The sequence below is a fragment of the Aotus nancymaae genome, unplaced genomic scaffold, assembly GCF_030222135.1.
Source record: "Aotus nancymaae isolate 86718 unplaced genomic scaffold, 86718_ANA_hifiasm-v0.15.2.pri h1tg000022l_1, whole genome shotgun sequence".
Lineage (NCBI taxonomy): Eukaryota > Metazoa > Chordata > Mammalia > Primates > Aotidae > Aotus > Aotus nancymaae.
The window spans coordinates 45556904-45583113 of NW_026988435.1; the positions used below are offsets into that span (position 1 = coordinate 45556904).

The 26210-nt window shown below is 48.8% G+C and overlaps 1 protein-coding gene across 3 annotated transcripts in view; it reads left to right on the forward strand.

The window, feature by feature from the left end:
- The first annotated feature begins 1580 nt into the window (after window positions 1–1580).
- The window catches only part of PKNOX1 (PBX/knotted 1 homeobox 1), a 69518-nt gene continuing 44888 nt past the window's right edge, over window positions 1581–26210 (forward strand). For 2 of the 3 annotated variants that reach the window (XM_064380197.1, XM_064380200.1), the window contains exon 1: window positions 1581–1667. The gene's annotated coding sequence lies outside the window, so the exon portion shown is untranslated. Of the gene's footprint in view, window positions 1668–20848; window positions 22792–26210 lie in introns of those variants that run through there. The other variant, XM_012444874.3, reaches the window with a different exon arrangement.

A 26210-nucleotide genomic window follows, 5' to 3' on the forward strand; every position in this document is an offset into this window, starting at 1 on the left:
TTGGTTTTGGTGGAATTTGGCTGGCTTCTTTACTGCATCCTGTTTTATCAGCAGGATTCTTGTGACCTGTGTCTTGATCCGACCCCCTGTTTCATCCTATTACTAAGGATGCCTGAACCCACTGGGGTGCAGCCCATCAGGTCTCAGCTTCAGCTCACCCAGCCCCCGTGGAGCCCCTCTGTTCCCACACCTCTTGGCACTTGCATCTGCATCTTGCACAAGGCTCTGAAGATTATATTCAGTCTTGAATACTCAGCTTTTTCTGTGCCCTTGAATTTCCCTCTTCGGGCAAGTATCTCAGGGCCTCCCTCTAGCCCGCCCTGCTGCCCTCCATCTTTCTGAAACAGGCGGCTCTGCAGCTGCACAGCTCTTGGCCAAGACCTTCTGGCGGTGTGGAGCTCTGAAGACACAGGACAGATGTCCTCTGAGCTGCTCATGCCTAGACCTACCCCTGGCTCCCTCCAGCAGTCAGCTGCTGTCCTGGGCCTGCCTGCCTTCCCGGAGGAGTGCGGGCCCACAGAGCTGCCCTTCCACCGCTGTGTGCGGACTCAGAGCACTCATTGCACTCGGTGAGCCACTGCATAAATGAAGGTTTCTGCAGTATTGGAGGCCAGTCAGGCAAACCGTGTGCTTTCCTACGCAATGGGAATGTGTCGCATCTTCCGTACATCTTGGAGAGCAAAGTCACGATCGGGACGTGTGGGTACATCGTGGCAGTGATCGGTTAGGGTGGTCTTTCAAAGCACAGCTTGAAATGCAGACACTTGTCGGCGTCCCCTACGGCAGTGCCCTATACCTGGAGGCCGCATCGGTCACCTAGACCTGCAAGGCTCACCTGGACCGGAAGGTACGTTCAAGTGAGGCCAAGTAGCCCGGAGGCCAGCCAGAAGCACTTGTGAACAACATGAGTCCTTGCTGGGGTCCTCACACCGAGAGGGTACAGCGCCCAGGGTAAGGTCTCAGGTGCCAGGCACTCACACCGCTGCCCGCAGGTAGGGAGGAATGTGAGCATCCACTGTGCCGCCCAGGCCCGTGCCCACCCGCGCTCCGGAGCCTGTGGAGGAAGGCTGCACGGCTGCTGCGGGCTGGCACCTAAAGGGGGCGCGCACAGTGTGGGGGCCTTCGGCGTTGGGACGCCCGGCTGTGGGGCCACGGATGGTACAACCCTCTCTCCCCGCCTGGTCGCGGCAGATGGTTTCTCCCGGCTTCGCACACCTCTCCCGGGCGGCAAGGAGCGTGCGGAGGGGGCGTGGCGCGCGCCAAGACCACGCCCCTGCTGCATAGTCATGAGGCGGGAAGCTCTGCCTTCGGGGCGGGGTAGGCAGCTCTTCGCGCTAGGGCGCGGCTGGTTGGGGCGGGGCCTGGCTCTGGGAGCGGGCGGGGATGGAGGCGGGGCCGTCCGCCGCCTGGCCCCCGCCTTCGCTCTCCTCCCCAGCGCATAGGCCCCGCCCCGCGCCCGCCGCCGCGCAGGGAGGGGCGGGGCTCGCCGGAGACGGGCCCCGCCCCCTCTCTGAATATTGATGCGGCGCGCGTCGGCGTCGCCCTCCTCCCATTGAGCGAGGCTGTGTCGCGTGGCCCAGCGTCGGCGTGACGGTTGGACGCGGGCGCGGCACTGCGGGTCCCGATTGCTGCAGCCGCTTGTCAGTGTGATGAAGATTGGCACCCAGGTAAGCTGTCACTCAACCGCTCCGCCGCCGCCGCCGCCGCTCTCGCCGCCGCCGTCCCTATCAATCACACCGGCCCGCGGCCGCCGCCCGCCACCGCCGCTGCCGCCCGGGTCTGGAGGGCCGGCGCTGCCCCGGAGGGCCCGCACTTGACCCGCCGCCCGGGGCAGGGGGCGGGGAGGGGGCGCGGGTGGGGGAGGGGATCGGGCACCGCGGGGGAGGGGGCGCCGTCCGCACAGCCGGCGCGGGGGCGCGCCCAGTTGGTTTCTCAGTGTGGGTTGAGGGACGCGGAAATTTCTGGAAGGCGCCGCCGCCGCCGGCTGGGCCCGCTCGAAGCGCGCGCTCCTAACCGTCCCTTTCGGAGCGCGGCGCGCGCCCCTGCGCGGGGCGGGGGCGCGCGGAACCGGCCGGGGGCGGGGGCGGGGGCGGGGGCGGGGCGGCGGGCGTGAGGGGTCGGGGGCGCGCGGGGCCGGGGGCGCGCGGCGGGGCGGGGCGGGCGACGCGCGTGGGGCCGAGCGGGTCCTCCTGCCGGCGGGGCTGCTCGGAGGGTGCGGGGCGCGCGGCAGCGCAGGCAGGAAGATGGCGGCCGCGACCCCGGCCCCTGCCTCGGTCGTGGCGAGCGCGCGGGTCTCGGGGGCAATGGTCGCAGTGGGACTCGCGGCCTTCAGCTGGGCGCCGCGTGGGAACCGCCCAGGGCCGCGCGCTGTCCGCAGTGTTTGGGAAGCGGTCCCGGCGTCCCGGGAACTGGTGGGAAGAGCGGCTTCTGTCACCCGGGTCGTGGAAATGGACGACAGGAAGTGCCGGGCAGGGTCTGGGCGCCCGGTGGGTTTGCGCCTTCCTCGTGAGGGAAGAGCTCGAAATGCCGGCACTTGTCAGCGTGTCACTTCACGAGAAAAGAAACCGGAGTCTGCTTTCTGTGTCATCCTCGTGGCTCTGGAAGTGCCTTATTTGGACAGTGGCCCTGCGACCGGACCAGTTAGGGCCTCCGTTCCGATGGCGGGTTCGTGACGGGAGGCCCGAGGGTCCGGGAATGGCGCCCCCGAGGTCTGGCCCGGGGCAGGCCCTCCGCCGGGCGCTCCACCTGTGTGTGGGGTTCTGCAAGTCCTCAGGTTGAGAGTTTGCTTGTCAAAGCAGGAGATAGTTTTTCCGTAGGAAGCGGGTGCTTTCCTCTTCGGGATGAAAGAAACCCCCAGCTTTAGTTAGCTGTACTTTTAGATTTTTCCTGGCATACTGAAAAACAGGCTTTCTCTAAACAGGAGAATCCGGGTGAAACGTGAACCTCTTCGCCAGTGTGGTTATCGGTGATGCTCACGCATTTAGTCGTAGGTGAATTTGGAAGGCGGCGGGCTGACTGAAATGAGCCTTTCACCGCTCAGTGTGATTTACTTAGCGTAGGGTGATTTGTGAATCCTGTTTGTACACAGGCACACCTCAGATAATTTGAGTTCTAATCCAGACCACCACAGTAACAGTATTGCAGTAAAGCAAGTGACACAACACAGTTTTAGGTTTTTCAGTGCGTGTAAAAGTTGTGATTACGCTCTACTATTTAAAGTGTGCAGTAGCAAGCATTGTATCTATAAAAATGTGGTTCCCTTAATTAAAAAATACTTTAGTGTTAAAAATACTAAAGATCATCTGAGCCTTTAGTGAGTCCTGCTCTTTTTGTATGTGGACAATCTTGCCTCTGTGGATGGCCGCTGACTGATCAGGGTGGTGGTGGCTGTGTCACTTAAAATAAGGCAACAGTGAAGTTTGCTGCATTGATGGACTCCTCCTTTCCTGAAAGACTTCTTTGTAGCATGTGATGCTGTTTCGATAGCATTTTAACCACAGTGGAAATTCAAAGTTGGAGGCTATTCTCTTAAACTCTCACTGCTATCCACTAAGTTGATGTGATACTCTTATTTCTACAGTGTTCACAGCGTCTTCACCAGGAATAGATTCCATGTCAAGAAACCACTCTTTGCTTATCCATGAGAAGGAAGTCTTTATTATTTCCACCACATCTGCAGTTCCTTCCTCCACTGCAGTCTTGAACTCCTCTAAGTCATCATGAGGGTTAGACTCAGCTTCTTCCAAATTCCTGTTAGTATTGATATTTGACCTCCTTCCATGAATCATGAATGGCATCTAGAATGATGACTCCTTTCCAAAAGGTTTTCAATTTACTTTGCCCAGATTCATCAGAGGAATCACTACCACAGCTGTAGCCTTACAAAATTTATTTCTTAAATAATTAAGACTTGAAAATCAAGATTACTTCTTGGATCCATAGCTGCAGAATGGATGTGGTGGTAGCAGACTTGAAGACAGCATTCATCTCCTTGTACAGCTCTGTCAGAGCTCTTTAATGACCAGGTGCATTCTCAATGAGCAGTAATATTTTGAAAGAAATCTTTTTCTGAGCAGTGGATCTCAACAGTGAGGCTTAAAATGTTCAGTAATGTGTTATTCCATTTCCAGAGTATAGGCAGAAGTAGTGATCTTAGCTAGACTTGCTGGATAACCTGGTGTAGGTTTTCTTTTAGTTAGCACTTGCTGTTTTACCTTGTTCTTTTGTGTTAATGGGGACAGCTTCTTTCTGTAAACCTCATGAACCAGCCTCTCCTCTGTTGCTTCCAACTTTTCTTCCTCATCTTTCTCATCTCTCTCAGCCTTCATAGAATTGAAGAAAATTTGGGCCTGGTTCTGGATGAGGCTTCAGTTTAAGGGTATGTTGTGGCTGGTTTGATCTATCCAGACCACTCATACTTTCCCCATATCACCAATAAGGCTGTTTCACTTTCTTTCCCTCCCTCCCTTTCTTTTATTGAGACTGTTTGTCGCCCAGGTTGGAGTACAGTGGTATGATCATGGCTCACTGCAACTTCTGTTTCCTGGGTGCAAGTAATTCTCCTGCCTCAACCTCCCGAGTAGCTGGGATAGCAGGTTTGCAGCACTGTGCCCAGTTACTTTTTTTATTATTAGTAGAGATGGGGTTTCATCATGTTGGCCAGGCTGGTCTTGAACTCCTGACCTCAAGTAATTTGCCTGCCTCAGCTTCCCAAAGTGTTGGGATTACAGCTGTGAGTCACCGGGCCTGGCCATTTTCTTATTTGTGTGTTCACTGGGGTAGCACTTTTAATTTCCTTTAAGAACGTAAAGGAAATTTTTTTTTGAGATGAGTCTTGCTCTCTTGCCCAGGTTGGAATGCAGTGGTGTGATCTCAGCACAGCTCACTGCATCCTCCCGGGTTCAAGTGATTCTCCTGCCTCAGCTTCCCAAGTAGTTGGGACTATAGGCATGAGCCACCATGCCTGGCTAATTTTTGTATTTTTAGTAGAGGGGGTTTCGCCATATTGGCCACCTGGTCTTGAACTCATGACCTGAAATGATCCACCCACCTCGGCCTCCCAGAGTGCTGGGATTACAGGCATGTAATTTTTTTTTTTTTTTTGATATGGAGTCTCGCTCTGTCACCAAGCTGCTGGAGTGCAGTGGCTTGATCTCGGCTCACTGCAGTCTCTGCCTCCTGGGTTCAAGCATTTCTCCTGTGTCAGCCTCCTGAGTAGCTGGGACTACAGGCACGCACCACCATGTCCAGCTAATTTTTGTATTTTTTTTTTTTTTTTTAGTAGAGACAGGTACCACCTGTTGGCCAGGATGGTCTTGATCCCTTGACCTCGTGATCCGCCCGCCTCAGCCTCCCAGAGTACTGGTATTACAGGCGTGAGCCACTGCGCCCAGCCCCTTTTTTGTTTTTTTAAAGAGATAAAGTCTCCCTATGTTGTCCAGGCAGGTCTTCAGATAGGTCTTGAACTCCTGGCCTCAAGTGGTCCTCCTGCCTCAGCCTCAGGCGCAGTCCACTGCGCCTGGCCTTGGATAATTTTGGTTTTGAGAGATAGGGTCTCATTGTATTGCTCAGGCTCGGATGCAGTTGTGAGATCATAGCTGATTGCAGCCTTGACCTCTTAGGCTAAAGTGGTTCCCCCACCTCAGCCTCCTGAGTAACTGGGACTACAGAGATGTGCCACCATGCCCAACTAATTTTTTAAAAAAAATTTTGTAGGCTGGGCACGGTGGCTCACACCTGTAATTCCAGCACTTTCTTTGGGAGGCCAAGGTGGGCGGATTATCTGAGGTTGGGAGTTCGAGACCAGCCTAACCATCATGGAGAAACCCCGTCTCTACTAAAAAATACAAAATTAGCCAGGTGTGGTGGCGCATGCCTGTAATCCCAGCTACTTGGGAGGCTGAGGCAGGAGAATCGGTTGAACATGGGAGGTGTAGGTTGTGGTAAGCCGAGATCGTGCCACTGCACTCCAGCGTGGGCAGCAAGTGCATAACTCTGTCCCCTCCACTCCCCCCAGTTTTTTTTTTGTTTTTTTTTTAAGACGTGAGGTCTCACTATGTTGCTTAGGCTATCTCTTAAGTTCCTTTCCAGAATGGTGATTCCTTTCAAGCAGCCCTCCTGCCTCAGCCTTCCAAAGTGTTGGGACCACAGGTGTGAGCTGCTGTTCCCGGCCTGGCTAACTTTTTGATGCAAGAGGCCTAGCTTTTGGCCGTTCTTGGCTTTTGACATGACTTTCTAACCAAGCTTAATACATTCTGCCTTTTGATTTTAAGTGGGAGATGGTGTTTCTCCTCCTTTCACCTGAACACTTAGAGGTCATTGTAAGGTTATTAATTGGCCTAGTTTCAATATTTTGGTGTCTCACAGAGTAGGGTGGTCCAAGGAGAGGGAGAGATGGGTAGAAGAGCTGGTCAGTAGAGCAGTTGGAATACAGCATTTATCCGTAAAGTTCACTGTCTAACACAGGTTTGTGACACGCCAATAAAATACAGTGGGAACATCAGAGATCACTGATCACAGATCCCCATAACAGACATAATAATGACAAAGTTTGAAATACTGAAGAATGACCAAAATGTAACAGATACAAAGTGAGCTCTTGTTTTTGGAAAACTGACACCAGTAGGCTTGTTTTCTCCATACAGAGCCTGCCACAAATCTTCAACTTGTGGAAAACATAATATCTGCTGCGTGCAATAAAGCAAAATGCAGTAAAATGAGGTGCTGATAGTCTGTTGTATCTGAAGTGCACCAGTGTGGTATACTGCTAGAGATGCTCCCAGTGCCTACTGACATGGTGGTTTTTTGCCACCTCAGTGAAGGATGCTTTCCACTTCAGACATTTAAAAGTGTGTCTTAGGTGGGGCGCAGTGGCTTATCCGTATAATCCCAGCACTTTGGGAGGGTGAAGATTAACTAGGTGTGGTGGTGGGTAATCCCAGCGACTCAGGATTCTGAAGCAGAGAATTGCTTGAACCCAGGAGGCGGAGGTTGCAGTGAGCCAAGATCACACCATTGCACTCCAGCCTGGGCAACAAGAGTGAAACTCCATCTCAAACAAAAAACAACCAAAAAGCAAAAGTGTGCCTTAGAATTGATGAAACGTGGTCAGTGAAGTATGACTTATTTCCAGAATTAACATTCTGTGCATAAGTGTCAGCAGGTTCTGTGGTTAATGATACTGGGTATAACGCATTTTGTTGGGGTTGCTGTACTCTAGTTTATATGTAGTTACGTTTCTCTGGCAGTAACTTTAGAAAAGTAGTACTTGTGAGGCCAGGTCCGGTAGCTCATGCCTGTAATCCCAGTACTTTGGGAGGCTAAGGTGGGCGGATCACCTGAGGTCAGGAGTTCGAGACAAGCCTGGCCAACGTGGTTCAACACCTGTCTCTACTAAAAAATTAATAGGATGTAATGGCAGGCACCTGTAATACTAGCTACTTGGGAAGCCGAGGCAGGAGAATCGCTGGAACCCAGGAGGCGGAGGTTGCAGTGAGTCGAGATTGCGCCACTGCACTCCAACCTGGGTGACAGAGCAAGACTCCATGTCTAAAAAAAAAAAAACAACTAGTTAATAGCAGAAATAAAAAGTTGCTACTAATGATAAGTAACATCCTATTTGCAGCTTACATTTTTGTTGCAAATTGTTAAAACTGTCTGAAACTGTTTAGAAGGAAAGCCTGCAACTGCTAAAGTGATACAAAGTATAGACCCTGGTGGGGGAGGGGCACCTTAAATTTTCATGTCTGCTTGGCCTCTGGGGGCCTCTTAAAACAGCCTTTGAAAGGAAATAAATAGATTAAGAAGAGAACCAATTATTTTGAAATACAATTATCAAATACTGTATTAAACCAAATTGGTGATAGTCCCATCAGTTAGCTAGGTAACCAGATTGAGCACTGGCTCTGGTAATCCCTTTGGGAGGAGTGACGAGATTTCTGTGATACTCTCATGCCTTGGAAAATCCTCTTGCTAAAACTTGTTGTCTGCTTTCTTAATTGAAGGAGTGCTACATTTCAGCCAGAAGTTTTTGCCTTTTATCATTCATGTTCACAAATACCAACTTGACTTACTCTCAGTCTATCCTTTCGTAGGAATATATGTGTCCTTTCTTTACTTCCTCAAATGATTACATTGATGACAAAAGAGACAAGGAAATAAAAACCAGCACAGATAGGGAAACTGAAAGCCTAACAGTGTGCGTCCTCAGTGGGGGTGAAGGAAGAGGCTGCAGGCCCTGGGGAGTGCTGGCTTGCGTCAGTGTGCAGCTCTGAGCGGATAACCGATGCTTCTGACCTGTGTGCACTGTTTAGGAAGACGTGTCGAGTGGGCATAGCATATAGAAGAAGTTCAGTCTGGAAACTGTTAGGAGAAGTGCTTAAGGGCTGAGAGGCATGGTCCTTGGTGGAAAGAGCCAGCAGGCCTGGTGCTGGCGGTGCCCTGCTCACGAGAGTGTGCAAAGTCTGGAGCCTGGCCTGTTCCTGCCCTTGGCAGATGGTAGCTCCTTGTTTTGGATTGTTAGTCCCTGCTAGTTTAGTTATTGTTTCTGGAAGATTCACACGGAAGGCAGTATGGTAATTGAGTCCATGTGTTGTCTGGCATGCGGTATAAAACTCCTGTTTAAAGCTCTGGTTCTGAGGCCATGCCTCAGGGACGTGAGAACGGGACAGAGCAGCTTATTTTATTTTATTTTGAGATAGGGCCTCACTTTTTCACCCAGGTTGGGGTACAGTGGCTCAATCTCGGCTCACTGCAGCAGGGAGCTTCTGGGCTCAAGTGATCTTCCCACTGTAGCCCCCAAAGTAGCTGGGACTACAGGCACGTGCCACCACACCTAGCGAATTGTACTGTTTGCCATCTGTGATTGGCACTGGAATGATTGACTGTTTTAGTTGGGTTCTCAGGGTGACTGTAGCTGGCAGCAGGCTGACTTGAAGTTGGGTGGGTGGTGGGAAACAGGAATCTGTGGGCTCCCTGGAACACCGCATTGCTGAGCCCCTGGGCAAAGGGAACCATGGTCTGTGCTCTAGCAGGATCGGTTGCATGCCAGGGCTCTTGGCCTTCCGCTTCAATTCAGTGGTTGCTCTCCACTGTCAGTTCCATCTGTACACGCTCCCCCCACCGCGGGGGCCCACCCGGCCTTACCTGGCCTGTACTCTCCCTTTCCCAGCACCCGCCTCAGAGAGTGTGCCTGAGCTCCTTCCCCTCACACCACCTCCCAGGTGCTGACCAGTGGGCTGGGGACCAGCCTTGGGTGCTGGAGGGCTGCCTGGTCCAGGGAGTGGTGCCTGGGGAGGAGTGAGCTGCTGCCACCTGCATAAGGGAGGTCCGCCTTGAGCAGGGCCAGCCAGTGGGGTTGGGTCACTCAGAAGGGGCTATGGATGGGTAGGTACTGTGATCGCAGTTCCAGAACATGACGCCTGGGCGACAGCATGTGTGTTTTGTTACATATTCTCTCAGACACTTTATGAAGGCTTCTACGTTTTTTGCATTAAAAATGTTAGGAATTCAACTTGACAAGAAAAAGGAGTATAATAAACATTAAATTGCTAAACTTTACATTCTTCTAAATTTAGTTACATGTTTGTGCATCCTTCCCCCGCCCTGCCCCCACCCGAGGTGGAGTCTTGCTCTCGCCCAGGCTGGGCTGTAGTGATGTGATCTCGGCTCACTGCAACCTCTGTCTCCCGGCTTCAAGCAATTCTCATGCCTCAGCCTCCCAGGTAGCTGGGGTTACAGGTGCCCACCATGACGCCTGGCTAATTTTTGTATTTTTAGTAGAGACAGGGTTTTACTGTGTTGGCCTAACTGGTCCAGAACTCCTGACCCCAGGTGATCTGCCCTCCTCCACCTCCCAAAGTTCTGGGATTACAAGCATGAACTACTAGTAGTGCCTGACTCTTTTTTTTCCCAGTATTTTTGTTATGGTAAACTACACATTATGAAATTTACCATCTTAACCATTTTTCAGTGTGTAGTTCAGTAGTGTTAAGCTCATTAATACTCTTGTACAACCATCACCACCATCCATCTCCAGAACGCTTCATCTTGTCCAACCTAAACTCTATACCCATTAAACTGACTGCCCGTTTCCCTCTCTGAAGCCCCTGGTAACCACCATTCTCCTTCCTGTCTCTATGAATTGGACTACTGTAGGGACTTCATATAAGTGGAATTCTACAGTATTTGTCTTTTTGTGACGAGCTTAGTTCACTTACCATAGTGTCCTTAAGGTTCATCCATGTTGTAGTGTGTGTCAGAATTTCCTTCCTTTTTAAGGCTGAATAATACTCCATTGTATGGATATACTGGATTTTGTTATCCATCCATCCGTCAGCGGACACTTGAGTTCCTTCCATCTTTTTGCTGTAATAAAACTATGAACGTGAGTGTGCAAATACTTCCTCAAGATCCTGCTTTCAATTCTTTTGGGTATAGATCTAGAAGTGGGATTGCTGGATCATGCTGGAATTCTGTTTTTAATTTTTTAAGGAACTTCCATCCTGTTTTTCACAACAGCTGTACCATATTATATTCCTTTTAATTTTATTTTTTATTTTTCCAAGGACCCGATAAGGAAGGAGCACAGTTTTACGTTCCTAGCAACAGTACAAAGGCTCCCGTTTCTCCACATCCTCGCCAACGCTCACTCTGTTGTCGTTGTTTTAATAGTAGCCATCCTCATGGCTGTGAGGTGGCTTCTTACTGTCATTTTGATTTGTCTTTCCCTAATTAGTGATGTTGAGCATATTTTCTCATGTTCATTGGCCGTTTATGTTTCTTTGGAGAAATAGCTCTTCAAGTCCTTTGCCCGTTTTTGAATTAGGTTTCTCGCATACATATGTGTGCGGTGTGTTTTAAAGAGACAGGGTCTCACTATGTTGCCTAGGCTGGCCTCCAACTCCTGGGCTCAAGTAATCCAGTAATAATCCTGCCTCAGCCTCCCAAGTAGCTGGGACTTACAGGCATATGCCGCTGTGCCTGGCTGTATGCATACATTTTTACATATACTCAGTTAAGCTATTTTGTGTTATGTTTTTAGTTGGCATTTTAATGAATTTTTAAAACATTTGCATAATCCACACATTTCTCATTTTAAAAATTTAAGATCTCTTATACACTTTTGTGATTCCAATTTTTTGTATTATTTTATGGCCATGCTAGATGTCGTGGAGACTTTTGGGCATTTAGGTTTTGATGCTTTCTGTGTTTGCCATCTGAAAGCTGGAGTCCCTCTGACCCACCAGGCTTTGTGCTGACAGGAAGAGTGGAGGAGACGGGTGGCTGCTGGGCAAGGAGGGAGTGCAGCTGCCATTTCCACAGCGCATGTGCCCAGTGCAGGCAGTGCCTGAGAGAGAGGCTGTCTGGGAAAGGGGTCCTTGCCTCCAAGGGTTAGGGTTCCTCATTTTCTTCTTTCTTCTTCTTCTTTTTTTTTTTTAATTTGAGACAGAGTCTTGCTCTGTCGCCCAGGCTGGAGTGCTATGGTGTGATCTTGGCTCATTGCAATCTGCCTCCCAGGTCCAAGCAATTTTCCTGCCTCAGCCTCCTGAGTAGCTGGGACTACAAGCGTGCGCCACCACACCCTTTGCTAATTTTTGTACTTTTAGTAGAGACAGTTACACCATGTTGGCCAGGCTGGTCTCGAACTCTTGACCTCAGGTGATCCACCCACCTCAGCCTCCCAAGTGCTGGGATTACGAGAGTGAGCCACCGCGCCCAGCCCCTCATTTTCTTTTCCTTTTTTTTTTTTGAGATGGAGTCTCACTTTGTCGCCCATGTAGGAGTGCAGTGGTGTGATTTTGGCTCACTGCAACCTCCACTTCCTGGGTTCAAGTGATTCTCTGACCTGAACCTCTTGAGTAGCTGGGACTACAGGTACAAGGCACCGTGTCCAACTAATGTTTCTATTTTTAGTTGAGATGGGGTTTTGTCATGTTGCCCAGGCTGGTCTCAAACTCCTGCCCTCAAACTGCCTGCCTTGGCCTTTCACAGTGCTGGGATTACAGGAGTGAGCCACCGAGTCCGGCCAGGGTCTTAAAGCTTTGATGTGAATGTAAATTTACCAGCTGTAACAGACTATTCAGCTCAGAGTCCATTAAAACAAATTGCAGGCCGGGCATGGTAGCTCACACTCTAATTCCAGCACTTTGGGAGGCCAAGGTAGGCAGATCACTTTACCAGGAGTTTGAGAACAGACTGGTCAACATGGCAAAACCCCATCTCTACTAACAATACAAAAATATTAGCTGGGTGCGGTGGCAGGTGCTTGTAATCCCAGCTACTCAAGAGGCTGAGGCAGGAGAATCTCTTGAATCTGGGAGGTAGGGGATACGGCGAGCTGAAATCGTGCCATTCCACTTCAACCTGGACAGCAGAGCAAGGCTCTGTATCAGAAAAAAAAAAAAAAATTGCGAAACCATTAAAATGCCTTTGATACTATTTGATACTAGAATTTTGTTTTGTCTTTAGGGGACATATGTGAACCTTTGGGTTAGAAATACTTTTTGAGGCTGGGCGCGGTGGCTCAAGCCTGTAATCCCAGCACTTTGGGAGGCTGAGGCGGGTGGATCACGAGGTCAAGAGATCGAGACCATCCTGGTCAACATGGTGAAACTCCGTCTCTACTAATACAAAAAAAAATTAGCTGGGCATGGTGGCGCGTGCCTGTAATCCCAGCTACCCAGGAGGCTGAGGCAGGAGAATTGCCTGAACCCAGGAGGCGGAGGTTGCGGTGAGCCGAGATCGGGCCATTGCACTCCAGCCTGGGTAACAAGAGCGAAACTCCGTCTCGGAAAAAAAAAAAAGAGAAAAAAAAAAAAAAAAAAAGAAATACTTTTTGATACAGATTTTAACAGGATTTACTATCTATGATTTTATTTGAATGTTACAGTTCAAATGATAGCTCCCCAAACCTTGTTTGAAAAATAAAGTGATTTTTTGACAGATGTTTTCCTCAGAATGAGTCATTTATTGACTGAGCACCTCTTTGGAATAGGAGCCGTGGAAGCCAGCGGAGAAGGCAGATGCACAACTGGCTTGTGGTTTCTGAGCCACAGTTGCCTAAAACTCACACACAAAGCGAAAACTCACTCAGCTGTGGTGATGTATAGTTAGCGTCCTGAACACCGTCCTGGAGAAGGTACTTTGGGAGGACTGGTAATAAATACAGCACTAGAGATGCAGCCTCTGGACCTTGCTGTCGTGTTGTCTTCGGTCATGTTCTGCCTTTATAAATGCCTCGGTGTTACTGTTTGCTAGACTGGAATTACCCTAGACTTTCCAGTGGAACTGTGGGTGCTCGTTAGCACCGCTCTGGGTAGCAGCTAAGAGGTGGCGCTGTGGGAGATGGTCCCCTGCTAGGCACGACACCCGGCGAGGGGATGCGGCTGCGTGGACTCCTCCGCAAGGCAGCATCGAGTATCTTAGATTACAGTACACGGGATAGTGTCACCAACCTGAGTTAGCACATTTCAGGTGGATTTAAAGAAGTATGCTCAGATTTCCTGACTCCTGGGTACTAGAAAGAGGAAAAGAAAGTTTAGTCAGGTTTTTAAAAAGGATCATGTCTCTTTGAACAGCTATAATTTTGGTCAGAGACTGGGAAACCACAGGCGTATGGGCCAGATCCCACTGACCTTTTTTTGTACGTCCCTAGGGTTGAGAATGATTTCTACATTTTTCAAGAGCTGTAAAGAAAGCACATGCAATACAGGCAATATGTGACCCACAAACCTGAAATATTTACTCTCTGGCCCTTCACAGAAAATGTTTTCTGGTCAAACCTCCCACTCCCTCAGGTTTGTTTTTTTTTAGACAGAGTTTCACTCTGTCACCCAGGCTGGAGTGTAATGGCACAGTCTCAGCTCACTGCAACCTGTCTCCCGGGTTCAAGTGATTATCCCTCCTCAGCCTCTGAAGTAGCTGGGACTACAGGCTTGTGCTATCATGACTGGCTAATTTTTGTATTTTTAGTAGAGACGGAGTGTCACTATACTGGCCAGGCTGGTCTCAAACTCCTGACCTCGTGATCCACCCGCCTCAGCCTCCCAGATCCCTCCTGGGATTACAGGCATGAGCCACTGTGCCCAGCAAGCCCTCAGTTCTTACCTGGACCAAATCAAAGCTGGTCTGGATCTAAATGGAACCAAATAGAACTGTTGGGAAACAGGAAGAAAACATGGGGATTTGGTGAGCTCCTCTCCTTTAGCGGACTCACGCCTTGCTGTGATTGGCATTCAGTGTTGTCTCTGTAAAAGTAGAGCCTAAAGAAATAGGTTTTTTTTTTTTTTTTTGGAGACAGAGTCTTGTTCTGTCACCAGGCACCAGGCTGGAGTGCAGTGGCGCAATCTCAGCTCACTACAATCTCTGCCTCCTGAGTTGAAGCAATTCTCCTGCCTCAGCCTCTCGAGTAGCTGGGACTACAGGTGTGTGCCACCACGCCTAGCTAATTTTTGTATTTTTTCAGTAGAGACGGGGTTTCACCATGTTGGCCAGGTTGGTCTCAATCTCTTGACCTCGTGATCCGCCTGCCTCGGCCTCCCAAACTGCTGGGATTACAGGCGTGAACCACCGCGCCCGGCCTTTTTTTTTCTTTCTTTAATTTTTTGAGTCGGAGTCTTGCTCTGTTACCAGGCTGGAGTGCAGTGGCATGATCTTGGCTCATCACAACCTCCATTTCATGGGTTCAAGTGATTCCCCTGCCTCAGCCTCCTGAATAGCTGGGACCACAGTCATGCGCCACCACACCCGGCTAATTTTTTGTATTTAGTAGAGATGGGGTTTCACTATGATCAGGATGGTCTCGATCTCCTGACCTCGTGATTCGCCTTCCTCAGCCTCCCAAAGTACTGGGATTACAGGCATGAACCACAACATCTAGCCCAGAAATAGCTCTTAAATCACCATTAGAATTATAAAGGAATATATGTGAGTAGTTAACAGCTGAAATCTAGAACTCTGCTTCAGTGACTAGTTCTCACTGAGCGCTGGGAAACCTGCCTTGCTGATAGTTGCCATGGAGGGTCATATTCTTTCCTATGGCTCCCATGCCTCACCCAGAGCAGTCGTGCTGACCTCCCCGCCGGCTGGGACAGCAGGGCAGGCTCCTTGGTCAGGGATGGCCCAGAAGCAGAGTGGGCTGGTAAGTGGGAGCCTGGTCCCTGGAACATTGGTCAGGGTCTGCAGGCTGGGGACCCTGAAGGCTGCGTGAGGACCTCCCTCCCTGGTCTTTACCTTCTCAGGACCTCTTGCTTTGAATACTCTCCCTCATCTCCTCCTTTTTCTGTTTAATGTCTCTTTCAGCATTTCTTCTGTAAAAGGAATTTTAAAAAAAGGAGACTGAATAATTTCTAACTCTTTGTTTTTTGTTTTTTGTTTTGATAAAGGGTTTCACTATGTTGCCCAGGCTGGTTTTGAACTCCTAGACTCAAGCAATATTCCTGCCTGGGGCTTCCAAAGTGCTGGGCTTACAGGTGTAAGTCACTGGGCCTGGCCTATCCCCAACCTCTTTTTTTTTAGTGCTTTTGTGACAGTTTTCTCATGGACCTTTTGACTGGTAAGGATAACATTGCCTGAGGATGTACTTTACTTGATTACTTAAATGTATGTTTCTGTCCCAATTTTTTCTCATTCTCGCTCTGTCACCCAGGCTGGAGTGCAGTGGTGTGATCTTGACTCACTGCAAGCTCCACCTCCTGGGTTCACATGATTGTCTTGAGCCTCAGCCTCCCGAGTAGCGGGGATTACAGGATCATGCCACCATGCCTGGCTAATTTTTATATTTTTTAGTAGAGATGGGGTTTCACCATGTTGGCCAGGCTGGTCTCCAACTCCTGACCTCAGGTGATCCACCTGCCTCAGCCTCCCAAAGATGGGTGTAGTGGCTCACGCCAAAGATTACAGGCGTGAGCCACTACACCCATCCAAAAAGCAGATTTAAAATGTTAGACGAGCTGAACTCAAGGTGGAAGCATTAAATAGAGGGATATTAATATATCATTTACAGGTATAGTTAATAATCATGGTCAGGCATGGTGGCTCACAAATCCCAGCACTTTGGGAGGCCAAGGAGGGCAGAGGGCTTGAGCTCAGGAGTTTGAGGCTAGCCTGGCAACATGGCGAAATCCCATGTCTACAAAAAATCCAAAAATTACCCGGGTGTGGGGGTTCATGCCTGTGGTTCCAGCCACTTTGGGGGCTGGGGTGGGAGGATCGCTTGAGTGAGGGGGGTGGAGGCTGCAGTGAGCAGGATGATGCCACTGCACTCCAGTGTGGGTGACAGAGTCAGACCCTGTCTCAAAAAAAAAAAAAAAAAATGAACACTTTTTTTATCAAGTAGAGTGTCATGGAAATTGAAATTAAAAATTTAAGAGTAAAATGATTTGAAAATTTAATTTAAATTATTTTAAATAAAAAGAAAGTATTTTTTTAAAAAAAGGGATATAAATATAGATATGAAGATTTTTACACCATATACAACTTGAATGTAATAATTTGAGGGGCTGTGGATAGTTCAGGAAGAAGAGATAAGTGACCAGAATTGACCTTTGAGGTAGAAAACTTGTACAGATTAGAAACTTTAAACAAAATTGAGAAGATATTCAAAGATTTATCTTTTTTTTTTCTTTGAAACAGAATCTTGCTCTGTTGCCCAGGCTGGAGTGCAGTGGCGCAGTCTCAACTCACTGCAGCCTCCGCCTCCTGGGTTCAAGCAGTTCTCCTGCCTCAGCCTCCTGAGTAGCTGGGATTACAGGTGCCCACCACTACACCCAGCTAAATTTTGTGTTTTTAGTAGAGATGGGGTTTCACCATGTTGGCCAGGCTGGCCTCAAACTTCTGACCTCAGGTGATTCACCCGCCTCAGTCTCCCAAAGTGCTAGGATTACAGGTGTGAGCCACCGCGCCTGGTCAATTTATCTTTATTTTTTATTTATTTTTATTTTTTCATGTTTTTAGCAGAGGTGGGGTTTCACCATGTTGGCCAGGCTGGCCTTGAACTTACGACCTCAGGTGATCCACCTGCCTTGACCTTCCAAAGTACTGGGATTACAGGCGTGAGCTAACACTCCTGGCCAAAGATTTATCTTTAAAATGGTACTAGCAGTGGGGCAGGGTTTAAAAATATATAAAATGGTACTAGCCACAGATGGGTGAGTTAGATCAAATTTTCATGATTCCCATATTACATACATTGTAACAACCATTCACTAAACAAAAAATTGAGCACCAGCTATGTACTGAGCATTTTGGTGGCAGCTCAGATTACAGTGGTGAAGTGCAGAGTTCCTGCATGCCAGGAAGCAGTAAAGGAAACAGGTCCAAGCAACATAAATGGACAAGGGCAGGGTGGGAAGCAGAAGAAGGCGAGGGCCCAGTCATGCCTAGAGTCATTGGCCATGTTAAGAAATATGATCTTTATCTGGCAGCCAATAGGAAACCCCTGGAAGGTTTTAAATAGGTGTGTTGGCCAGGCGCAGCAGCTCACTGAGGCCTGTAATCCCAGCGCTTTGGGAGGCCAAGGCGGGTGGATCACGAGGTCAAGTGCAATCTGGGCTCAGCGCAACCAACGCCTCCTGGATTCAAGCATTTCTCCTGCCTCAGCCTCCGGAGTAGATGGGATTATAAGCATGTTCCACCACGCCTGGCTAATTTTGTATTTTTAGTAGAGACAAGGTTTCTCCATGTTAGGCTGATCTCAAACTCCAGACCTCAGGTGATCTGCCTGCCTTGGCCTCCCAAAGTGCTGGGATTATAGGCGTGAGTCACTGTGCCTGGCCTGGTTAGCTGGGATTACTTGAGCCTGCCACCATACTCGACTAATTTTTTATATTTTTAGTAGCGACAGGGTTTCGCCATGTTGGTCTGGCTGGTCTTGAACTCCTGACCTCAAATGATTCGCCCACCTCAGCCTCCCAAAGTGCTGGGATTACAGCATGAGCCACTGTGCCCGGCCTGGATGTTTTAATATAATTTTAAAATAAAATGAAGTCAAAAGTTGTGGGGAAGTAGTAGTCTGTAAAAATTGAAAGCAGCCAGGCACTGTGGCTCACACCTGTAATCCCAGCATTTTGGGAGGCCAAAGCAGGAGGATCGCTTGAAGCTGAGAGTTTGAGACCAGCCTGGGAAACAGCCAGACTTCATCTCTACAAAAAAAAAAAGAAAAAAAAGCCAGAAAGTAAAATGAATCAAAATAACCAGACCACAAATCCAGTTGGTGCCTTAACTATACAGAGTGGAATTATTTCAAGTGACTTCAAAACAAATTGTATTGTAGATCCTCGCAGGGTAAATCCTAAAGACAAAATAACTGAAAAGAAACCGTAGGCAGTATTATTTATGCACTTACTGATTTACACTTACTTTTTGAGATGGGATCTCGCCCTATTGCCGCAGCTGGATGGTGCCACTGCACTCAGCTTCCAGACCCTCGCTGTTGCAGGGAGAGGCACTACCACAAAGAAGCCGCAGGCTGCCGCTTTCTTCACGCCCCGGTTAATGTTTACAGAGCGTGTTACACACGTGCGGCTTTGGAAGCTTCGTCCTGGTCACGGCTGAGAGTCTTCCGTGGTGCTTGCCTGATGGGCCACCTGCTTTATCAGCTCACTCAGTGTTTCCCATGTTGAATAATGCCGTAATTCATAGATTGAACTGATGCCGTTAAGTTGTGCAAGCCCCAGAGCTGTACAGATTGTTGACCAGTGTCCTGTCCTTGTGAACTCTACCTTGTCTTAGAAGCAAAGTTATTTTATCATCAGAGGTCAGGTTGTGTAGAAGAAATGGCAGGGCTTTGGAGCTGGCCAGATTGAGGTTACCCAACCTCTGGTACGTCTGTCTCCTCAACAGTGAAGTGAGGATGATGAACCTATCTGTGCATCTTCTAGAATAGTCTGGTTACGACTAGTGTAAACCCAGTCACACTGTTAGTGGCAAAAAACCATTTCATTATGTGGACAAATTCTGTGGACCAGGAATATGGAGACGGAACAGAGGAAGTGGCCATCTCTCCTCAAGCATGTCTGAGTCTTCAGCTGGGAAGACTCAGTGGCTGGGGGTGACGTAATGGCCGAGGAATGGTGTTTTTTGGAGGCACTTTCTGAAATCTGTCAGCTGGAACATGAACTGGGGATGTTGACCAGAGCACATATGTGCAGATTCCATAGGACCTGGGCTTCCTCACAGATTATAGGAGGTCCTCCCAGCAATGGGGACTTCCTCACAGCGCTGGGGGCTCCCTCACAGCACTGGGGGCTCCCTCACAGCACTGGGGGCTCCTTCACAGCACTGGGGGGACTCCCTCACAGCACTGGGGGCTCCCTCACAGCGCTGGGGGCTCCCTCACAGCACTGGGGGCTCCCTCACAGCACTGGGGGCTCCCTCACAGCACTGGGGGCTCCCTCACAGCACTGGGGGCTCCCTCACAGCACTGGGGGGACTCCCTCACAGCACTGGGGGCTCCCTCACAGCGCTGGGGGCTCCCTCACAGCACTGGGGGCTCCCTCACAGCACTGGGGGCTCCCTCACAGCACTGGGGGGGCTCCCTCACAGCACTGGGGGCTCCCTCACAGCACTGGGGGGGCTCCCTCACAGCACTGGGGACTCCCTCACAGCACTGGGGGGCTTCCTCACAGCACTGGGGGGGCTCCCTCACAGCACTGGGGACTCCCTCACAGCACTGAGGGGGGCTCCCTCACAGCACTGGGGGCTCCCTCACAGCACTGGGGGGCTTCCTCACAACAATGGGAGCCTTCCTCATGGTATTTGGTGGCTCCCTAACAGCATTGGGGGGCTTTATATTTTTGGGGTATTCCCCTACAGCATTAGGGGGCTTCCTTTATATCATTGGGGGCTTAAGAGTATTGGGGGGCTTTATATTTTTGGGGGTTCCCTCATCATTAGGGGGCTTCCTCACAGTTTTTGGGGGCTGTCTCATAATAGCTTCTTCACAGCATTTGGGGGCTCCTTTATATCGTTGGGGGACTTTGTCATAGCCGTGTGGGGGGTCCTCACAGCATGGGGTTTCTGGTAGTCAGACTTCTCACAAGGTGCTCAGGACCCCAGAAGGGAGTGTCACTGTGGGCAAGGTGGAAGCCTCGTCACCTTTTCTGACTCAGCTCTGGAGTCCCACTACCATTTTCACTGCATTCTCTTGGTCCCAAATGAGTCACTCAGGTCAGCCTAGATTGCAGAGGAAGGGACAAAGACCTCGTGTCTCCACGTGAGAAATGCCAGAGTTGGGGGGCGCGGTGGCCTCGGCACGTAGTAGACACGGCTCTGTCTTCCCTCGCTGCCCCTTTCCTCCTCGCGAAGCCCCGTTCTCCTGACATTCACAACGCCGACTGAACGAACGCCGTGGGCAGTCCGCCCTGTGCGTGTCACCTCAGCAGGGCCTAAGCCAGACTCTCGGGCTGCGCTTCCAGGTGCCATGAGCGCCTGTGCCGGGCTCCACGAGGCGGTGAAGCGGGATCAAGCGGGAGGCAGTGGGACTGGCCACACTCCTGTTGACCATACCACCAGCACCTTCAGTTTGCGGAAGTGGTTGTGTTCAGATAGATTTTGACAAAGGTCTCCCTTTGTCCCCTAGGCTGGAGTACAGTGGTACATAATCATGGCTCATGCAGCTTCAACCTCCCAGACTCAAGTGATCCCCCCGCCTCAGCCTCCCAAGTAGCTGGGACTACAGGCGCCCACCACTATGTCCAGCTAATTTTTTTTTTTTTTAGTAGAGATGGGTTTCACCATGTTGGCCAGGCTAGTCTTGATCTCCTGACCTAGTGATTTGCCCACCTCGGCCTCCGAAAATGCTGGGATTACAGGCGTGAGCCATTGCACCTGACTGACAGCAACTTTTTTTTTTTTTTTTCCTCAAAAGCAACAGGAAGTTTGATTGAGGTTATATCTGCTTGATTTATTATTTATTTATTTATTTGAGACAGAGTTTCACTCTGTCGCCCAGGCTGGCATGCAGTGGCGTGATCTCAGCTCACTGCAACCTCCACCTCCCAGGTTGATGCAGTTCTCCTGATTCAGCCTCTGGAGTAACTGGGATTACAGGTGCCTGCCACCATGCCCGACTAATTTTTTTTAATATTTTTATAAGAGACAGGGTTTTGCCATGTTGGCCAGGCTGGTTTCAAACTCCAGACCTCAAGTGATCTGCCCGCCTCAGCCTCCCAAAGTGTTAGGATTACAGGCATGAGCTACTGCACCGGGCCGTAGCTGCATGATTTATAGATAATAACATTTACTGAGAAAACCAGTGGAATCTCTGTAAATTGTTAGACCCACAGGAAGATCCAGAGTAGTTGCCAGATACAGGGTCAGTCTACAGAAACTGGTGATGCTTCTACTGGCAACCCACCAGAAAGTGTAACTGCTCTTGTAACAGTAACCAGAAAACCCAGAACATGTTTAAAAATTAATCTAATCAGGAAGCTCTCTGTAAAGAAGACCATCAGACTTAATCATGGATGAAGGTAAGGGTCTGAGTAAATGAAGAAGATCTCGTGGTCACGGAGGGGAAGATCTGTTAGTATAATGCTGGCTCCTTTAGCCAGACGAGTCCATAAATACATTTAAAAAGTTGTTATAAAGTTGGTCAAGCATGGTGGCTCATGCTGGTAATCCCAGCACTTTGGGAAGCTGAGCCAGGATGAGGCCAGCCTGGGCAACACAACGAGACACTGTCTCTATAAAAAACACAAAAATTAGCTGGGCTTGGTGACATACACTTGTAATCCTAGCTACTTAGGAGGCAGAGGTAGGATCGCTTGAGCCTGGGATGTTATGGCTATAGTGAGCCACGGCCGTGAATGTGCCACTACATTCCAGCATGGGTGACAGAGTAAGACCCTGTCTCAGAATAAAATAAATTTTCTTTTTTTCTTTCTTTTTTTGTTTGTTTGTTTGTTTGTCTGAGACGGAGTCTTTCTTTGTCATCAGGCTGGAGTGCAGTGGCACAATCTTGGCTTACTGCAACCTCTGCCTCGGGGGTTCAAGCAGTCCTCCTGTCTCAGCCTCCTAATTAGCTGGGACTGCAGGCATGTCCCACCATGCCCAGCTAATTTTTTTTTTTTTAAGAGACCGGGTTTCATCATGTTGGCCAGGCTGGTCTCGAACTCCTGACCTTAGGTGATCCGCCCACCTCAGCCTCCCAAAGTGCTGGGATTACAGGCGTGAGCCACCGCGCCCGGCCAATATGAAGTGTTTCTTGATAGCATAGACATTGTTTTGTTTGCTACTCTGTACTCAGCACTTAGAACAGCGAGGCATAAAGAAGACATTCAGTAAGTATCTGTGGAATGAGTGAAGGGCTCTGTGAGCTGTCCCTGCCTTCCCACTGGGCAGTTACCTCAGACTCTTTCCCGCTCTGCCTCGTGTCTCGTGACTGCACGATGGATGAGTGCAATTCCTTCCCTGTTTCCTGTCGGCGGATGGGTAGGTAGGTTTCTGTTTTTTGTTATTGTGAATGAAAAAATTCTTTAGCATCTAGAGTTTCTTGCTAAAAGTTTTTAGTGCCCTTTAAAAGGCGGCTTTGACACAGAAAAGATTAAGGTTATTTTAAAATCAACACTTATTAATGTAGAGAGTTACAAGCTTGGTTTTTCTCTATATAGAAGTTGCTAGTTTTATTCTCTCTATAAAGTCTCTTTTTTTTCTTTCTTTCTTTTTTGAGGCACAGTCTTGCTCTGTGACCCATGCTGGAATGCAGTGGCCTCATCTCAGCTCACTGCAACTTTCACTTCCCTGGCTCAAGCCTTCCTCCCACCTCAGCCCCCCAAGTATCGGGGACTACAGGTACATCACCACACCCCAGCTAATTTTTGTATTTTTAGTACTGGTAAGGTCTCACCCTGTTGGCCACGCTGGTCTCAAACTCCTGGCCCCAAGTGATCTGCCTACGTCAGCCTCCCAAAGTGCTGGGGTTACAGTTGTGAGCCACTGCGATTGGCCGCATTTAGTAAGTTTTAACTTTCACCTTGAAGATAGCCTTTGAACGACTTAAGTTGATCAGACCAAATACATCTTTTTTTTTTTTTGAGTTGGAGTCTTGCTGTTGTTGGCCTGGGCTGGAGTGCAGTGGCACAATCTTGGCTCACTGCAACCTCCGCCTCCCAGGTTCCAGAAATTCTCCTGCCTCAGCCTCCCAAGTAGCTGAGATTGCAGGTGTCTACCACGTAGAGACGAGGTTTCACCATGTTGACCAGACTGGTCTCAAACTCCTGACCTCAGGTGAACTACCCGCCTCCCAAAGTACTGAGATTATAGGCATGAGCCACCACGCCCAGCCCAAATATATCATTTTTAATGATAGTTTCATTTACAATTTAAATGCCCTTATGCGTTATAACCACTGTAAATATCTGACTATACAAGTAAAATGTTCTTAAGTAAATCTGGTCATTTAAAATTACTGGCTGGGTGTGGTGCCTCATGCCTGTAACTTCAGCACTTTGGGAGGCCAAGGTGGGCAGATTACAAGAAGTCAGGAGTCTGAGACCAGCTTGGCCAACATGGTGAAACCCTGTAGCCCTGCATGGTTGCAGGCGCCTGTAATCCCAGCTACTTGGGAGGCTGAGGTACAAGAATTGCTTGAACCTGGGAGGCAGAGGTTGCAGTGAGCTGAGATTGCACCACTGCACTCCATCCTGGACAACAGAGCAAGTCTCCATCTCAAAAAAAAAAATTAGCTGGGCATGGTGGTGGGCACCTGTAATCCCAACTACTTGGGAGGCTGAGGCAGGAGAATCACTTGAACCCTGGAGGCAGAGGTTTCAGTGAGCTGAGATCACGCCACTGCACTCCTCTCTGGGTGACAGAGTGAGACTTTGTCTCAAAACAAAAAAGAAAAAAAACCAAAATTATCTACACAGTGCATCTCAAGTTCTCAGACTTTGCTCTTAGACCTGGAGTCACTACCTGGTTCTCACTGCTGTGTTCCCCGTGCTGTGAAGAGTGCCTGGCGACCCACAAACTTGAATACATGAGGGGTATTCACTGTCTTAGTAAATTTCTCTCTTGTACCTTTTAACTAAAAAAGAAATGTCTTTAATCAGTAACTTAATTACACATTTTAAATTGGAATCAAGGCCAGAATCTAAGATTAATTGGCCAAATTTTCTTAAATACTACCAACACCTTTAAATGCCAAATACATAGATCATTTTGAAGCTAAACACTAAAATGTCAAACCCTAAACCATTGATAGAGGGGCTAAACTTAACCCTAAGGCAATAATGCAGTTGTCTCTGTGCGTAGGGTTCCTTCAGGGCCTCCCCAGCCCCCTCCACCGTGCCTCCTCTCTCAGTCTCTCTGGGACTGCCTTCCCTTCCCACTCATTCCTCTGATCTGAGCAAAGGAAAACACTACCGCCACCTGGTGAGATTCAGCCAGTCTGGTTTTTTTTTTTTTTTTTAACTTTTTTTTTTCCTATTAACTTAACATTCTTGGAGTGTATCAGCCAGTTTGTTAACATCGGATTCCTGTTTCTCCAGAATGCTTACAGATATTAAGATGCCAGCCTGTTAGGTTCTGTCCATTTTTCATGTTTTTGTCTGTCCTTAAAGTCACAAAACTAAAGCTTACATTCTTGGGGTGGTTTTGAGACAAGCGGAACTTTTTCGTGGCTGAGTTACATGTGGTGAAACTGCTTTCCAAACCTGGCACGCCACGTGTGACTCGGGACTGACTCCTGCGGAGTTCCAGGTTTCACTTCATCTTTGCTAGCAAAGAGCATTACTTTTGTTTTAAATTTAATAATTGCTATGCGGAAAAGGATATGCTATCTTAATTTTTGTATTTCTTCAGTTACTAATGAGTTTTAATATTTCTGTACATGAAGGTTGGAAAGTTGTGTCTTCCTCATTTTAGTCTGGACAGAGCTCTTAAGGTGACAAAGAACTTCAATAAATGATGTGCCCTTTTTTATTGGGTTAAACTGTAGAAATAAAGTAAAATAACCGTGTCTGCTGCTTAAACACTGTGGTATTATACTACGTTGGATTGGTAATTCTTCCACTGGGAGTTTAGAACCCCATGTTATGTTAAGAAGTTCAGACACTGTTATTGGAGTTTGAAGATCAGAGAAACTTATTTTTTGTGTGGAAGAGGGGAAAGAAGTAGAGATCCATTGATTGTCTCTAAATCTCAGGCCAGTCTTTGGTTTTTATATAATGCCAAGAAGAGCAGTTTTTGATGAAGATGAGCCTGCTGAGCCCTCACCCTTCAGTCGGATGCTTTTAGTTCTTTCTGAGTGGATGATAGGTTTCACTAAGTCGGATGCTGTCTTGGGTCAGCCTGTATCTGAGTTGGCTGACAGAGGTCCTGCCCTCAGCACAAGATTGTCACCTGAAGCCTCAGACATCTTGCTGGGATGAACCTTGTAAATTCTATGGGAAACTATTTGTCTGATTGCAGGAACCTGTTCGGTTTACTACCAAAATGTGGTTTATCCTTACTCTGGAAGAGTGGAATTTAGCAAGGAACTCCACACATTATAGTAACGAATTTACAAATCCACATGAACAGCGCCTTCTGGAGCGGGCAGAGCCATCTGTGGCAGCTCCGTCCGCTTCTTGCTGTCTGGCAGGAGGGCCGGCCGCCTTGGTGCTCTGTCCTCCTGTTTTTTTCTCAACAACATATGTGAGTCCTAAAGAGTTGCCTTTTTCTCTCTTAATTCCTTGCACAGAATTTCCCTGTTTTGTTGTAGGGAAAACACATTTCCAAAGCTTTTGAGGCAAATGTGAAGGTTTTCCTTTAGAGTAGTTATACCAGTATATATCAGATATGTAAGTTTTAATCAGGTTTTTTTTCTTTCTTTTTTTGAGACGGAGTCTCGCTCTGTCACCAGGCTGGAGTGCAGTGGCGCAATCTCGGCTCACTGCAACCTCTGCCTCCTGGGTTCAAGCAATTTTCCCGTATCAGCCTCCTGAGTTGCTGGGACTACAGGCACATGCCACCATACCTAGCTAATTTTTATACTTTTAGTAGAGATGGGGTTTTACCATATTGGCCAGGCTGGTCTCGAACTCTAGACCTCAGGTGATCCACCCGCCTCAGCCTCCCAGAGTGCTGGGATTACAGGTATGAGCCACCATGCCTGGCTGTTTACTTATATTTTTGCCAATTTCTTTGTAGAGTGCCTCTCAATTTGGGTTCATGGGTGTATCCTGAGCATTGGACTCACAGCTTGCATTTTAGGAAGGGCTGCACAGAAG